General features: G+C 58.5%; 1 protein-coding gene across 5 annotated transcripts in view; it reads left to right on the top strand.

Moving 5' to 3' along the window:
• The first annotated feature begins 659 nt into the window (after positions 1-659).
• Positions 660-16775, top strand: part of ADGRL1 (adhesion G protein-coupled receptor L1) — a 52329-nt gene continuing 36213 nt past the window's right edge. For 2 of the 5 annotated variants that reach the window (XM_041760862.1, XM_041760861.1), the window contains exon 1: positions 11990-12178. The gene's annotated coding sequence lies outside the window, so the exon portion shown is untranslated. Of the gene's footprint in view, positions 810-11988; positions 12179-14442; positions 14570-16775 lie in introns of those variants that run through there. The other 3 variants (XM_041760859.1, XM_041760858.1, XM_041760860.1) reach the window with 3 other exon arrangements.

Raw genomic sequence — 16775 nt, 5'->3', positions numbered from 1 at the left:
AAATGCCCGGCCCCTGCCCTGACCCCAGGCACCTTCTAGTCAAACCCATCAGCTCTCTCTCTCTTTTTTTTTTTTTTTTTAAATTTATTTATTCATGAGAGACACACAGAGAGAGGCAGAGGGAGAGGCAGGCTCCATGCAGGGAGCCCGACGTGGGACTCGATCCGGGGACTCCAGGATCACACCCTGGGCCAAAGGCAGGCACCAAACTGCTGAGCCACCCAGGGACCCCCAAACCCAGTTCTCATGTGGTCCTCATCTCACCAGAATGCTTTGTGTAGCCACCTCTCTGAACCTCTGGATTTGGGCACCTGGTTGCCTTGCCCACTCCATGTCCACCTCCTGAGCCCGGGGGTTGGACACCCAGAGCCCAGGCCAGCCCACCTATGTGCTGGGTCCATGCAGGATTTTAACAAATTGTAGTGAGTTGCCAGTTTTTAAATAACAGGTAACTGTTGCATAAAAATCTGGATTCCTGGCTTTCCATCAAAAGATACAGCCGCTGAGGAGCTGAGGTCACATTCCCAGCAGGGGGGTTCAGCAAGCAAGGGTGGCGCCCTGAGGAGAGGGCACTGGTTTGCTGGTTCTGGTTCTCACGTGGTGAGTAGTTAAGGGGACTCTGGACCCAGACTGCCCAGGTTGGAATCACTCAGCCTTCCTGTTCTGGAACCTTCCATTTGCTCACCTGGATCAATTCTCCTCACTTCTCCATCCAGCCTGGTGTCCCAGGAGACTGGGCTTTGTGGACTTCACTGACGGCTCCCAGGTCCTCTGGCTTGTGCTGGCTTCGGCCATTGAGGACTCCAGAGGTAGGGGAAGCCGGGAGCGAGGGTATTTATACCCACTATGAATGTATCGTGTGTTTCCTGCCAGGGGTTACATGAGTCAATATGGTATAATAAAAGGCTTAGTAAGTGTTGATAAATATTAACAATTATCATCATTCTTCACCACAGTCCCTACCACTCCTTACTGGCTCCTCGGCCCCGATGTTGAGTGTCAGCTGTGCCATGGCTGACACGGTTGGTCTCAATTTGGCTGTTTGGCGTGTCTGGATTACCTGCTGTCGCCTATGGGTTGTGGCTCAGCTCTGTGTCATCACCTCTGCTGTGAGGGGTTCCCAGGAGGCCCTCCACCCCACCGCATACCCATCTCTGTCACTCCTCTCCAGTGACGGAGGTGTCAGCATATGGGAGCGATCGATTCCTGGGCTCCCCCACTGTACCGCAAGCCCCTGTTGGGGCTTCATACATGTTTGTGGCCTGTATTCCTTGCCTAAGGCTGCAGTATCAAAGTACCACAGACAGGGCTGCTAAAAACAAGGAATTGATTCTCTCAGTTCTGGAGATAAGAAGTTTTTTGTTTGTTTGTTTTTTGTCTTTTAGAGATTTTATTTAAGGGCACCTGGGTGACTCAGTGGTTGAGCATTTGCCTTTGGCTCGTGTCATGATCCCGGGGTCCTGGGACCCAGGCCCGTATCGGGTTCCACATGAGGAGCATAGGCCTCTCTCTCTGCCTGTCTCTGTGTGTCTCTCATGAATAAATAAATAAAAGCTTTAAAAAGGGATCCCTGGGTGGCGCAGCGGTTTGGCTCCTGCCTTTGGCCCAGGGTGTGATTCTGGAGACCTGGGATCGAATCCCACGTCAGGCTCCTGGTGCGTGGAGCCTGCTTCTCCCTCTGCCTGTGTCTCTGCCTCTCTCTCTCTCTCTCTCTCTCTCTCTCTGTGTGTAACTATCATAAATTAAAAAATAAAAAAAAATTTTTTTATTTTAGAGAATGAGTGCGAGTGAGCATGAGCAGGAAGGAAGGGCAGAGGGAGAGGGAGAAGCAGACTCCCCACTGAGCAGGGAGCCTGAAGCAGGACTTGATCTCAGGACCCCGGGATCATGACTGGAGCCGAAGGAGCCCAGAAGTTGATAACCAGGTGACCACAGGGTTAGTGCTCCCTCCACCGGCTCTAGGGGAAGGTCTTCCCTACCCTTTCCAGCTTCTGGCGGTTCTTGGCTTGTGACCACAGCATTCTAAGCTCTGCCTCTGCCTCCATGTGGCCTTCTCTGTGTCCTCTCCCCTTCTCTTCTCCTCTCAGGACACTTGTCATTGGATTCAGGGCCCACCCTGATCCACGATGATCTCATCAAAAGATCCTTAACTTAATTACATCTACAAAGACCCTTTTCCCCAATCGGGTCACAGTTCTGGGTGGACATATCTTGCGGGGGCTACCACTCAGTGCAGTACAGACTCCACAGCCTTCTGGAGTCTTGCCTTGCTTTCTTCTCTCTTCACTCACTCAATCTTTGGAAGCCAGTGGATGACCAGACCTTGGACACCCACCCCTTACCCCTTGGCCTACAGTTGGGGATTAAGGGGGGTGGTTTCCTCTCCAGGAGGGGAAGCAGAAGCCCCAGTGCCATCTGATGGCCCTCTGTTTCCAATGCAGGCCAGGCCCTGAGGAAGGCTGCTTCTCTGTGGGCTGCCAAAAGGCTGGGGTGAGCCCCCCACCTTCCCCTGAGCTTGCAGAGAACACCCGGCGAGCACCACCAATCATCCCTTTGGCACAAGGCTGGGCTGAGTGGTTGTCATTTCTCCTTCAGATGCCAGAACTCGACACTCCAGTCCACAGTCTGCAGGGCCGGCCTCTGACCTGCAGCCCATTTCTTTCCAGGCCTGACAGGTTGGGTTGAGAAGGAGCGCTCCCCTGAGCTGAGGCAGGCTTCTTTGACTCCAAGCTACTTTAGCCCTCGCTCCCCAAGAATGCCCACAGCCCCTGCTCCACCTTTCTCCAGACAGTGATGCCTCCCTTCCCTCTGACACAAAATGGCCAGCTGGCCTAGGGCCCTGTTTTTACAGCTCATGTGAATTAACATTTTTTTATTTTATTTTATTAAGATTTATTTATTTGTTTACTCATGAGAGACAGAGAGGGGGGGGGGGCAGGGAACAGACACAGGCAGAGGGAGAAGCAGGCTCCATGCAGGAAGCCTGACATGGGACTCGATCCCAGGCCTCCAGGATCAGGCCCTGAGCTGAAGGTGGCACTAAACTGCTGAGCCACCCAGGCTGCCCAATTAACATTTTTAAAAAATAATTTCTTTTTTAAGGTATAATTCACCCCACATTAGATTAACCATTTTAAAGTGTACAACTCAATGCGTTTTTGCATATTCAGGTGTTGCACAGCTATCACCAGTATCTAGATCCAGAACATTCTCATCGCCCCAAAGAAAACCCTATACCCACGAGCAGGCACTCCCCACCCCCCTCCTCCAGCCCTGATCAACCACTGATCTAATTTCTGTCTCTCTGAATTTGCCTATTCCGGACATTTCTTATGAATGGAGTCATACAATCTGTGGCCTTTTGTGTCTGGCTTCTTTCACTTGGCATAATGTTTTCAAGGGTCATTCATGTTGTAGGGTTAACTCTTACTGTGAAGCACGTACTTCTTAAGAATATAGCTTAAGAATACCGAATTAAAAAAAAAAAATGTTCCATCCTTGTCACCACCGCCTAGCGCAAGATATAGAATATTCCAGCCTCTTGTAGGCTCCCTGAGGCTACTTTCCAGTGAATGGCCCCACCCCCAAAGCATCACTTTCCCAGTGGCCCTCACCTGAAGTGATTATACCCCACCACTCAAGGGAGACATGCCACAACTGGGGATCTGCTCTTGGCATCTAGTGGGGGGAGACCAGGGATGCTTCTCTGTGTCCTCCAATGCAGGGCGTAGGTCTCCCACAGCAGAGAATCATCCAGGCCCAAATGTCAGTGGTCTACACTTAGGAAAACTTGAGGTTCCTGGACCCCATAGATTACTTCTGCCTGTCCCTGAACGTCATGGAATGGGACCATGAAAAGTGCACCCTAATTGTGTCTTATTCTTTTGCTCAATGTCATGTCCTGAGATTCATTGTGTGTAAGGCTCTCCACGCGTTCCTGGTTCGGTCTTTTTCATCACTGCATTGTATTCCATTGTGTAAATAGACAGTTATTTCCCTTTTGCCAGTCGATGGCACATGCTGGTGCCCAGGGTTTGACGATGATGAATGTGTCTCTTGGTCGCAATAAGTGCCTGTCCCCAATGGGAATAAACCCAGGAATGGAATTGCTGGGTTGGAGCAATTTAACCTTAGTAGATCAGTCGGTAATAGTTAAAGCTCGGGGGATGTTGCACAAAAATCCTGACTTCTGGCTTCTCTTGAAGAATCTATTCTGGCAACTCCGAGCCTGACTTTGCACGTGGTAGCACTCAGCTGGAGTTAAGTAGTAGCAAGTGGCTGCTGGCTTAAAAGGGGGGGTGCGTCTCCAGCTCTCCACAGCTGCCACCCTCCCTCCTTGCTGCCTCACACCTGCCTCATTTCTGTGTTTTTGTTCTCCGGTCTGCATTTGGCTTTGTGGCACCTCTCCTGGATCCGGACAAGGTCAGGAATCCCTTTCTACCCTCCTGTGGCCATGGCCTTGACCTTCATGGGACCCTCATCTCCCTTCTCAATTCCACTCCATCTCACAGAGCCTGCGGTCCCTTTAGACCTCTATTTTTCAGCTTCTGGGTTCTTGCTGTCTGATTAGGGGTCACTTCCCCAGAGCAGCCTTCTCTGAGCCCTCTGGCTGGGGAGGGCCTCTTGGGGGTACTCTCCCATAGTCCCCACTGGTCTTCCATGCTCACATTTGTACTGACAATCTTTTGTCAGCTCCCAGCCAACTGCAACTGCATCTGTCTTATTCACTGCCATTTGCCCACCACTGGCTCAATGCACAGGGAATGCTGGCCATGGGGCATGGGGCATGATGGGGAGAGAGGGAGAGCCCTCCTGCCAGATGGAATAAACCACTTACCTGGCCATACCCTCTGCAGAAGCAAGCTGGGCTCCCAGGATGAGCTGAGCGGACACACCTCATCCTCAGAAGCTCTTTCCCCCATGGCTGGCCCAAGGGGTCAGGGCCTGAGAAGTCTCTCCCCCAACCCAGTCCATACCAGTCCAGGCTGGCCAAGCGCAGGGCCCCCCTCCCTGGGGTCTTTAACTTCCCATAGGTCATCCCACCCCCAACCATTCCAGCTGTCCCTAAACACTGTCCAAATGTCCCCCAGTCAAGTCCCCAAGGCAATAATTCCTTCGCTTCTCGGACTCAGACTCCTCACCTGCTCACCTGTCTTCCTTCCCCCCAGCTTTGCCCTGCGCGCCCCGGGTGGTCTCCTCCCAACTCCGCTCTCCCATCGGAGCCCTCAGATCTCCCCTGCTCACACCTCCTCTCCCCAAGAATCCTGACTCCTCCTCCCTCATCTTCTCACACCTCCAACCTCTCCTTGGCTCGCTTTCTCCTTCCTCTCAGCAGCCCCCACCTCAGACACGCTCCCTTGGTTCCCACTCGGTGCCCCCAGCCTGCAGCTCCTCCGCCGCCTCGGCGCTCTTCCCCCTCCTCCCCCCGCCCCGCGGCCGCGCCTCCCGCGCACCTAGGGGGGAAGGGGCGGGGCCTCCTCACCTGGCGGCCGCAGAGCAGCGGGGCAGCGGCCCCTAGCGGCCGGGGAGGGGAGCGCAGCTGGGCGCCCCTCCCAGTTGATACCTAACTGGGAACCCACCACCGTTCCCGCCGGCCCCCTGCTCAGGCTACACCCCGTATGCTTCCTTTTCGGGACTGAGAGGGGTGGGGCGCCTACAGTTTTCAGTGGTGGGTCAAGAGGTGACATTTTATCAGTCCTGACTCGGGGGGGGGGCAGTGCAACAGTTAAGGGGTTCTATTGGCTCCACCTCTAAGCTATGCCTCAGATCTGACCACTTTGCCCTAGCATCCTGTCCCAGGCCTCTGTCGCCTCTCACCTGGACTGATGATGGCAGCCACCTCCCCGCATCTCCTGGCTCCTTCTCAGATCTCCCCTGTAACTTTGTTTTAACAGATGTAAAATCCATATAACAGAATGAACCACTAACCATTTTCAAGTGAACAATTCACTGGCATTTAGTACATCTGCGACCACCTCTATCTAATTCCAGATCTTTCCATTCCCCCAAAGGAAACTTGTACGCATTAGCAGTTTGTGGCCAACCCTCCACCACCTAGACCCCGGCAACCATTAATCTGTTTCTGTCTTTATGGATTTAGCTATTCTGGATATTTCATATAAATGAAATCTTACAACAGCTGGCCTTTGGTGTGTCTGGCTTCTTTAACTCAGCATAGTGTTTTCAAGAGTCATCCACATTGTGGCATGTGTCAAGACCTCATTCCTTTTTATGGCTGAATAGTATTCCCCTGCGTGGAGATCCAACATTTTGTTTATCTGCTCACTCTTTGATGGACATTTGGCTGTTCCCACCTTCTAGCTTTTGTGGATAATGCTGCTGTGAACATTGGTGTACTAATAATCTATTTGATACCTGCTTTCAATTCTTTCAGTATACACTCAGGGGGTGGAATTGCTGGGTCATTTGGTAATTCTATGTTGTTTTTCTTGGGGAACCACCCCTATAATCTGCTAAACATTGAATAGCAACACGCCATTCCCTCACTCGTAGCCACCCCTCCGTTGGCTTCCCCTGTCACTGAGAATCCAATACAGATCCTCCTCGTGGCCCTTGAGGCTCTGCCTCCTGGTCCCACCATGCTGGCCCTTGTGCTCTTCAAATAGTCCTGCCTGTTGCAACTGCAGGGCCTTTGCACTTGCTGTTCACTCTTCTTGGATCACACGTGATGGGCACCTCAGCTTTCAGGTTTCAGCTCAAATGTCTCATCCTCAGAGAGCCTCACCCAATCTGTCCCATTATCTCCCCACCTCACCTCCTCTTTCCCCCTCATTCCCTCCCTCCAGTCACACAGGCCATATCATAGATCCTTTGCCCACCCAGCATATTTCTGCCTCAGGACCTTTGCTCAGGCTCTTCTTCCTGCCTGGAACACCCTTCCCCCATGACTCCTCCCTTGCCTCTTTAGGTCTTTATCCAAATCTCAGTTTCTTAGAGGAGGCTTCCCTGACTTCCCCTGTCTAAAATTGCAGCTACCACCATGCCCCCTGCCTTCTTTCCTTAATCTTCTCCATAGCACTATCATCTGACATCCTATATCTTTTGCTTGTCTGATTTCTCATCTATCTTTTTTATTAGAATGTCAGCCCCAAGAACAGAGAATCTTTTCTGCCTTGTTCACCACTGTGTCCCCAGCAACTAGTACAGTGCCTGGCATACAGTAGGTGCTCAATAGTCATTTGTCAACTAGCTAAATCCTCCCACCCCCAAAGACAGCAGTTGATGTTAACTCTGCCCACACTCTATCCTCCTGACCCAATTCTGAGACCTTTTTTTACCTTGCTTTTCACTTGAGTGAGGGTATAGGATGGAATGGGGTTTGAACATTGCCCAAGGTGTGATACAGTGAGCCCCCAGGAGGGCCAAGGGCACACGGAGCCCCGCCTGCTCACCCCTCAAGGCTTGGACACCTGCCATCCACTTCTCCAGCACCCTGCTCACTTTCCAGGGCTAATTCCAGTATGCCTCCTGTGTCTGCCTTACCTACTAGAACCAGAATGCCCCTGAGAGAGCTTTCAGTCTTGTTCTGGGGGCACTAGGGCTTCCTGAACGCCTAGCCCCATGCCCACACTAAGGGCAAGAAAGTTCCTCTGCACTCTGTGTTTGAGGAATAAATGGAAGGAGGGAATATATGAACCGAAAGGTACAATGACCTGCAGGATTGGGCATCCTGTGTTGAGTGGACTCTAGAAAAAGGCCCAGCTGGGCGCATCTGGCGAGCACTGGAGGTCTGGGCATTGGTCACTTCCTCCTGAGTCCAGGAGCACCGTTTCATCCCCATCCACTGTCTCCCCCGACGTCTCTCACGTGTGTTATAAGGTCTGGCCTGGCACTCAGGACCTCAGCAGGCACTGAGGACCTAGGGAGCCTGAGGCAGGACACAGGGATCGAGGGCTCCAGGCCTGAGGCCAAGGTTGCAGGCATTGGAAACGGGAGGGTGGAGGAGCGGGGAACCGGACATGGGGGTCCGAGGCAGGGCACAGGGTGGGGACGGAGGGCACGGGTGAGTTGAGCCATGTCTGAAGCCGAGGTGCCCTAGGTGCTAAGGTGCGCAGCATGCAGGGTCCCCCAGATGGGAGGATCAGAACGTGAGTTGCCCTCGGGGCGGGACACCCTGGGTGCGGGGGTTTTCTGTACATTAAGGGTGCACCGAACGTGGGGTACCGAAGACGCGGGGCACGCTGGGCAAGGGTAGGACGCCCGAAGCGAGGGTCACCCCCACCCTAGGGAGTGGGGGTCCGGGGCGCCGGTACCGACCCCGCACGGTGCAGGGCACGCGGCGCCGGGGCAAGACTGCGCGCTCGCGCGGACGCTTGGGTTCCCAGAGCCGGGCAGTTCTCGCAGCCTCCACTGCGGCTGCGCAGCCGGGGCTTGGCAAGGGGGGGGGTCGTGAGGGATCCTTTGCGCCCCCACTCTCTCTCCCCATCCTTTGCCTCCTGAGCCCCTTGCCTGCGAGGCCAGAAGACCTGGATGGAACGGCGCTGGCTAACGTATCCGGGCTGAGAGCAAGAGCAGGAGAACGAGGAGGGGCTGGGAGGGGGTCCTGGCTGGGATTTTTTCAAACTGAGCCGGGAGTCCCTTAAAGCATGCCACCCCTTCGTTTTTTTACAAGTAAAAGCCGCCCCTTCTCGCAGTCCCCGGAGAACTCAAGTTAGAACCACCTCACCTCCTAGGCAAGCTCAGAGAGTCCTAGGGTTACTCTGCTGGTGTGGGGGATGGGGGTGGGGGGATGGGGAATGGGCTGCTCAGGGCCCAGGTGTGGGGGTGGGGTGGGGGGAGGAGGCTCGGAGTCAGAGGGCCCTGGAGATGTCCAGCTGTCTCTCTAAGCTGCACATTCTTTCCCCTTCCCATCCCGCTGGGTTTATAGAACGCTGGCATTGTTCCCCCCACTCCCCAGCATCCCAAAACCTTTCCTGGGTCCCATCAGGTGCTGCTGATATATCTCAAAGTGGGAAACTGAGGCATTGGGCGGGTGAGACACACCCCCTTTCCCCATCCGCACCCCCCACAGTCCCGAAGTCAAGGAACCACAGATAGGTGGAATCCTTTCTCCATCCACCACTCTCTGCTTTCATCACAATTTTCTCTCAGATCCAGTCGTTGGGCCTCACCACCCAGATTCAAGGCCAGAGCGCTACAGCCATGGAGTCCTGGGCATGAAGGGGGAACAGAGGGGGCCCACCTACCCTCTCTCCCTTGTTTTAGGAATTTTATAGGGCCTGACGTGTCCCGGAGGTTCTGAGCTATGAAAATCCCTGCCTGGTCCTGGAATAAAGGCTCTCCATAAAGGGGGGCAGGGAGGGAAGCAATAGGTTGCTGTGGAGGTTGCCCCCTGTCACTCAGCAGGCCTGGAAGTCCACCGTCTCGGTGTTTCCCCATGATATGCTTCTCGGAGGGTTCTTAGAGGCTGGGTCAATTTGCTTACAGATGTTCCATGTAGGCTTTCTTAGATACTCAGAGTTCCCATCCAAGTCTGCCCCAAGTTTTGTGTATTTACCACCTCAAGCCCTCCCGCTGCTCCTTCCACCCCATTCATCACCTGTTCTGCAGAGCCAAGTTTGGGTGGCAATGCATTCTCTTTCCTGAAGACAGACATGGGGAGTTTGCCCTCCTCTCCTTCCTCAACCTATTCCCTTCCTCTCTAATCCAGATCCGGATTTGTCTGCCCTACTTCTCCACAACACAGCCCACCGTACAAATGCCCACTCTGGACCCACCAAGATTCAGCCAGGACTTTGGATTTTGCTTGGCGCTGGCTGCTTTACTATTTAGGCCTCCATTGGCTGGACTCCCTTCCCCGAGGTTCCAAACCAGGGATTTGCTCCTCCCCATCCAACACTCCAGAGTTGCACCCATCTTTCATAAAACCGAGCCAGCAGCCAGGCTTCCAGGTCCTGTCTCCTGAGATCCTAACCGGATCTTACCTCTCAGGACCTTCCAGTAGCCCTCACCCTCCAGTACCCCCCACCCCCAGCCCCCACCTGGCACTGAGTTATCTATTCTGCTGAAGTGCTTATTTTTGGCCTGGGGCCCGGTTTTATAGCCCCCACTGTGGGTCTTGGCAGTGACACTCTGGTTCTGGGGATCCGAGCCAGGTTGGGCAGCCTTCCCCACCCTGGAGAGGGGGTGCGGGGCTCCCTCTGCAGCTTCAGCCTGAAACCTGCCGCTCACCTCACTCGGCCAGATGCCTAGGAACCCTCTGGTTCCTTGCCCTACTTCTGCAAGTCCGCCAGCTGCAGTGTAGTGGCAGGGCTGTGGAATTCCGTACCGGGTTTTAGCTCTGGCCGAGAATCTAAAATGCAATTTTTTTCTCTCCGCCCTCCCCCCTCCCCGTCCCCCCCACCCCGCCTCGCTCCAAGTCCGCGTCCCCTCCCAAAGCGAGACTTTTCAGGCGTTTATAGATACAACCTCCACCTCACACTCCCCTCCCCGCTCCTGCTGCCCCGTCAGCTCCAAGCCCTTGTCTGGTGGCCCAGGATCTGCTCCTGGGGTCTTGTCCTGTCCCGCGTATTCCAGTCCAGGCTTTGCATCCCTCCCTCGTCTTTTATTGTAGGTCTGGTCTCCCAGGGTAGCGGCCTCCACAACGCGTTCCCCTCGCAGCGCCCCTGGATCCTGAAGCCGCTTTTACCAGCCGGCTTCGCTGCAGCCAGCGCTCCGGATCCCTCCGTGCGAGAGTCCAGCCCTCCTTTTGCCCCTCCCTCTTGCATGTCTCTGCCAGAAAGGCTGGGGCAGCCCGTGCCGCCCCGGCCACTCAGCAGCCCCCTCCTGAAGCCCCCTGCGAGCCCAGGTCTAGGAATTCTAGGCCAGGTCTTGCTTGCTCCCACTGCATTAGGCATGACGCATTACTCCGTCTCCCGAGGATGAATCCGGCCCCAAATTTGCGTGCCCCGGGTGCATTTGGCCCTGTCGCAGCTACACCGCCGCCGCCCCCCTTCCTCCCATCTCTGTTTAATCCAATCCGGGTTTTGCATACCCCTTGCAGAGCTCCTCCATTTCTCCCTCCGCCGGGCTCGGTGCCTCTCCTTTACTTAACCGGCGGCGAAATCCTCTCCGGTTCTTCCTTGCGCCCGTCTCCCTTCCCCCACTCCCCGTTCCGACGCAGCGACCCTGCACGTCGCCTTCCCTCTCTTCGCTTTTCCAGAGGGGCCCGGAGGAGGCCAAGGGGAGGAAGTCCAGGCCGGGTTTTCAGTTCGGCCCCCGGTGCGCTCGCGCTGGTGGCGGCGGCCGATCCCCGGCGGCGGCTCCGGGCCGGGTTTTGCGCGCGCCCGCCGCCCCCCTCCCGGAGCGGGTGCGTCGGGGAGAGGGGCGAGCAGGCGGCTTGTCATTGCTGGTGCCCGGCGCCGGCTCGGTCCGCGCGTCCTGCGGTGCCCACGGGCCCGGCCCGGCGCCCCCCCTCCGGCCGCCCCGGGGGCGCGACGCCGCCGCGCCCGCCTCCAGCCGCGCCCCCCCAGCTCCGCGCCGCCCGCCCCCAACCCGAGCCCCCCGCGGCCACTGCGGGGAGCCCGAGCCGTCGGCGCGGGAGCTGTTGGCGCTGCGGCGCCTCCGCCCCGCCGTCTGCCGAGGAGGCCCCGGCGGATGGGGCCGCGCGGGCCCCGGAGCGGCGCCGCCGGGCGGCGGGGGGCTGCAGGGGCGCCCCGGCTGGCCCGTTAACCCCTCGGCCGCCGCCGCCGCCGCCGCCGCCGCCGTCGGAGGGGGCTGGGAAGTCGCCTGGGCGCACACGTGCCGCCTCCGTCGGGGCCGCGGAGCTGCGGGGGAGATGCGGGCCGCTGTCGGCGCCGCCTCGGGGGGCTCCGCCTCGCCCCAGCCCCCGGAGCTCTGACGCCGCCCCCGCCCCGCCGCCTCCGCCGCCTCCCTCCCCGGGAGGGGCGCGGACCCGCTCGCCCCCAGCCCCGAGCCTCCGCCGCCGCGAGGGGGCCGCCTTTGGAGCTGTGTAATCCGCTCTTTTTTTAATTTTTTAATTTTTTTTTTTTTTAATTTTTGGTGAGTGGCGGCGGTGCTGGGCCGGGGGAAGGAGGGGACACGGAGGCCGCCCTCGCCCCGCCACCCCTCACCCTTCTCCCCCCCGCCCCGGTTCCGGGAGATGTGCCGGGCGGGGGGCCGGGGTTCGCGGAGCCGCAGGAGAGACGCGCAGGGCCGACCCCAGAGCGGCGCCGGACAGGTGAGTGTCTGCGGGCCCAGGGCGAGGGGGACGCCGCACCTGGGCCAGGTGTGCGGGCTGGGGCGGGGGACGGCAGCGAGGCCTGTCCGGGCCGCGGAGGGGGAGGGGACGCTGGAGCCGCGACTCCCCGCACCTGAGCGGGAGGGGACTCGGGGGCGGCCTGCGCTTCGTACCCAGCGGCTCCCAGCGGCTCCCAGCGGCTCCCAGCGGCTCCCAGCGGCTCGGGGGTCAGGAGGGGCGGCCCCCAGCGGGGCGCCGGGGACGCGGGGGTGCGGAGGGGCGGCCGCGGGGTGCCGGCGGGGGGAGGGGACCGCGAGTGTGCCCGCGCGTGGCTGCGTGTGCCCGCGCGCGCGCCAGCCTTTGTGGGGAAGCGGCGCGGCGGTGCCTGCGTGTCCCCGGTGCGTGTGCGCGCGGGTGCTTGGCGCCCTGTTTGTGTAGGTGTCTGGGTGTGAGCGGAGAGGGTGCGTGTGCGCGCCGCGCGGGCCCCGGCCCCCGAGGAGCCGCGTGGGGGGCTGGCAGCGCAGGATGCTGGGCCGCGGCTTGTTTTTCTCCCGGAGTCAGAGACGCGGTCCGTGGGGAGGGGTCTGCCCGGGTGTCCGGCGGCTGCGGCCGGGGCTCGGCTGTCGGGAGGTGCGCCCGCGGCAGCGTCCCCGGCCTCCCGCTCTCGCCCGCTCACTCGCTCGCTCCTGGTGCCCGGAGCACGGGTTAAGCACGGGAAAGCTGTGGGGCTTCCTCCACCCCATTCGGGCTGTGCGGGGGAGAGCCCTCCTCTGCCCGCGGTGTTCACGGGGTGGCACCCCCGCGTCTGAGGGTCCTGGGACAGAAGTCCGGACCACAAGAGGGCGGAGAGTGCTGTGCGTGCCCCAGCCTCGGCCGGGAACGTCCCTGCAGGCGTCGGCCCCGCGCGCCCTGGCTCCCATCCGAAGCCAGCACCCTGCCTGCACCTGCGTGGCCCTGACCCGACCGGCCGGTCTAGGTCAGCGCCCAGCCCCGTCCTCGCCCAGCACCTCAGTGCACCTTCAGGCCCACCAGCGCCGCCCCCGTGACCCTCCCCCCGGCCGCCGCGCAGGTGCCCCCGTCCCAGCCTCGGGCCGGCCCCCTCCCTCCCGGCGCCTGCGGGCCCGGGCCGGGGTCCGTCTGCCCACATCCGAACATGTGGCGTGCCTGGGGGAGCAGGGGGAGGGGTTCAAGATGGCTGCCAAGATGGCTGGTCGCCTCTCCGCCTGTCTGCCTGTTTCTCCTCTCTCTCTCCCTTTTCTGCTTGCTCTGTCCCCTTAGCTGCTACAGGAGTCACCGCAGCGAAGGCTTTGGACGGTGCGGGGACAGGTGTGGGGGGACTCCCCAGGGTGATGTCTGCTCCAGGCCTGTTGACCTCAATGCTGCTCGCCTCTTGGAGAGAGGCTGTTGGTCTCTGCCCTTCCTTCCCGCACCCCAGGGGCCGGCCTGAGCTTGTAACCCGACCCTAGACCCAGCCCCTCCAGCCCAGCCAACAGCTTGGGGGCTCCCTGCCCCCCCACCTGCTCTTCTCAGTCTGGCCCCCTGAATTGATCGCCGGGGTCTTGGGGTGCCCCACGGAGCGGCCCCATCTCTCACCCTGTCCATCTGCCCCGCAGCCAGGGCCTCAGGACTCCTGGTGGGCCTGGGTCAGGCCCGGGGCCTGTGGGGGCAGGTGACTTCTCCTTCCTCCCCTCTCCCCACCCACTAATGCCAAATTTATTACTTAAAAGTAGGATGAAAACAGGGAGAATAAGAGAAGGAATACAACCTTCATTATCATATCGAGAAAATTATCCGTGATTTTCCTAACTAGCAATTTGCCTGCCATGCCGTTCAGAACTGACTTGCCCATTAATTACAGAGATGAAAAATCATCTGGAAAGCGGAAAAGAGAACTAATTCGCTCCCTGGCTGGCGGCAGTGGCACCCATGCACCGAGCCACATACGTGTATGCTCACATGCGAGCGCCAGCCCTCCTGCTGGTGTGGCCGCCTCCCTCCTCTCCCCCAGTGACCTCCCGCAGGGTCTTAGCCCGCCCCACCCTTGTCACCCCTGCTCTCCAGTGCCCCCCTCGGCCATCCCTCCACAGGGCGGGATGCTCTTGGGGAGCTGGCTTAAGGCATGATCACCCCTGCTCATGCCTGCTCTTGGGCTTGGAGGCTGCCCAGGGCTAGGGAGGGTGGGGAGCTGGGGACCAGCGTACCTGGGCCCTGGTGCCTGTAGGGAGGAGGTGGAAGGGAGACTCATGGAGCCCTGTTTCTATTCCCAGCGTGCCCCAGGGAGCTCCTTCTCCTGGGGGGCCTAGGAGAACCCTCCAGACACGTGGGGGAGGGGCCAGCAGGTTCCCTGGCTGCTCTGGAGTCTGCCTCAAGCGGTCTGGATTCCCGATCCAGGTACCTCCACCTGTGAGAGCCACCTGCGTCTGGAGTTTGCAGCTTCCCTGCACCCCCAGGCTGGTGTGAGAGCAGGAGGTGCTTCAGGCCCAGCGTGGGCATCTGGTGTGTGGGGGTGTGCTGATCTCAGGAGGTTATGCTGCTTGGCTAGAGTGGGTGCCGCCACTGACGGGGAAGAGCAGGAGCGAGACCCCTGCCATCCCCACCTGCTGGCCAAGGGAGCTGGTGCTCCAAGGCTCTGCTCCCTCCTACCTCTCCCGTAAGCTATGTGGCCAAGGACAAGGCTCTGGTTTCTATGTGGGCTCCTCTCAAGGATCCGATTTCCAGATGCCAGACGCTTCCCCTCTCCCAGACCCCTCTTTGAGGGGTGGGGGTGGGAGTTCCCTGGGTCTGGAACCTGACCTGGTTGCAGTGACCCTGGAGATGCCTGAGTAAGCCAGCCTTTCTCTTAGGCTGGGTCTTGGCCACCCCCCCCCCCATGAAAGAAGAGAGCAGGGTCCCAGGATGGGAGGCTGTTAGAACAGCCACAGGGGGTGGGGGGGTCTCACTGGCCCCAGAATCCAGTCCTCTGTCAGATATCTCAGTGCATTCTGGATGGTGACCTGGCTGAGCCTGTGGGTGACCACATGTCCAACAGGCTAGTCCTAGGTTGGTAGGGGTCTCCCGTGTGCTGGTGCTGTGAATTTTGCAGAGTGGATGGCCCTGCGTGTGTCTGTGGCTCCACACAGGAGTGGGGTCTGCATCTGTGCACTTGCCCAGGGATGTGTACATGGGGCTCCTTGGAACGAGGCTGGGTGTGCTTCTTCATGCGATCTGTGAACACAGCCATGTGCCTTCTCTACCAGGCGCTGTGAAGACCACGCTGTAGGGACAGTGCCCTAGTCTTGTCCTCATGGAGCTCAAGAGTCTGGTGATACATAGCAATTTCAGTCAAGGGGCTCGTATCATAGGATTTGGGGAGAAAGCTTATGTGTCCTCTCAGGAGGGGCAGCCCCAGAGGTGGAAGGTAGTAGTCCCTGCGTCCAGCGACTACAGCAGGTTCAGGTATTGGGGTGTCTTAGGGTTTGGCCCTGCATGATCGTCCCCACCACCTTATCCCCTCCATTCTCTTGCTGCTCCACCATCATGCTGAGCACAGTTCTACCCCAGGGCCTTTACACTGGCTGTTCTTCCATCTGAGACTCTCACCCAGACATCTTTGAGGCCTTTGCTCTTTCACCTGCTTCAAATGTCACCCCCCCCCATAATCTTTACCCCATGCAGCCTGTTTAAAATTGTAGCCTCCCACCTACCTCCTGACTTTTCCTAGCACGGATGGCTTTTTGCACCCTGTAATTTCTTAATTTATTATGCCTGTATTTATTTATCATCTGTTTCCCCAACCAGGATCCGGGTGCTTAGGGAGTTTGTTACTCAGTTTGCTTTTGGATCCAAGATGCCTAGACCTGGCCCACAGTAGGTGTTCAAGAAATCTTACCTGAGTGAATGGGAGGGGGTCTGTCAAAGGACTAAAGGCTCCCAGGTGAATCCTCCGACCACGCATAGTGAGGGCTCCCCATGCACCTTGCCCCTCTGAGAGGATTGAGGGCTGCCTCTGGGGGCCTGACCAAGCCAGCTCTGCACCTGTCTGCCCTGCCCACCTGTGAGTGCTCTCTGAGGTAGCCTCGTGGGTGCCTCAGTGGGTGACGGTACCTATATGGAGCCACCTGCCCATAGAACTGTGTGCACTCTGGGGTTTAGAGCCTGGCATGGGAAACATAGGAGCCTATGTGGGGGACAGGAAACCCAGGGTCAAGGCCTGAGCAGCCCCTCCTGCGGCACTGACCCAGCCTCTCCCTCTCATGGGGCGAGACCTTCACGCTTGCTCCAGTCTCCGTGGGCCCTGGCGAAATAGTTGAGCAGGAGCCTCCTGCTTCCCCGCCCCCAAATCCAAAACTGGGGGAAGATAAAAATTTCAATAAATAGATGTCAAGGCTAAAAATAGCCCTGCCCCCCAAAGTTAAAAATAGCCAGTGTCCCTCCCTCAGAGGAAGTCAGGAAGGGGCAAGCCAGGAAGCTGAGGTGCTGGGTGCTGGTGTCTGGCCACCAGAGAGGTGGTGCAGGCAGGGCAGGGCCCAGGGCTGGCTCCCTTGGCCAGGCTCTCCCAGCCACAGCAGTCTGGATACTGGGGCCAGTCACTCTTTGTGGGGGCTGCTCCGTGTACCAT

Source organism: Vulpes lagopus, chromosome 7 (assembly GCF_018345385.1).
Source record: "Vulpes lagopus strain Blue_001 chromosome 7, ASM1834538v1, whole genome shotgun sequence".
In the NCBI taxonomy this organism is placed as follows: Eukaryota; Metazoa; Chordata; class Mammalia; order Carnivora; family Canidae; genus Vulpes; species Vulpes lagopus.
The sequence above is the reverse complement of the archived record's forward strand: the minus strand, read 5'-3'. Positions and strand labels throughout refer to the sequence as shown.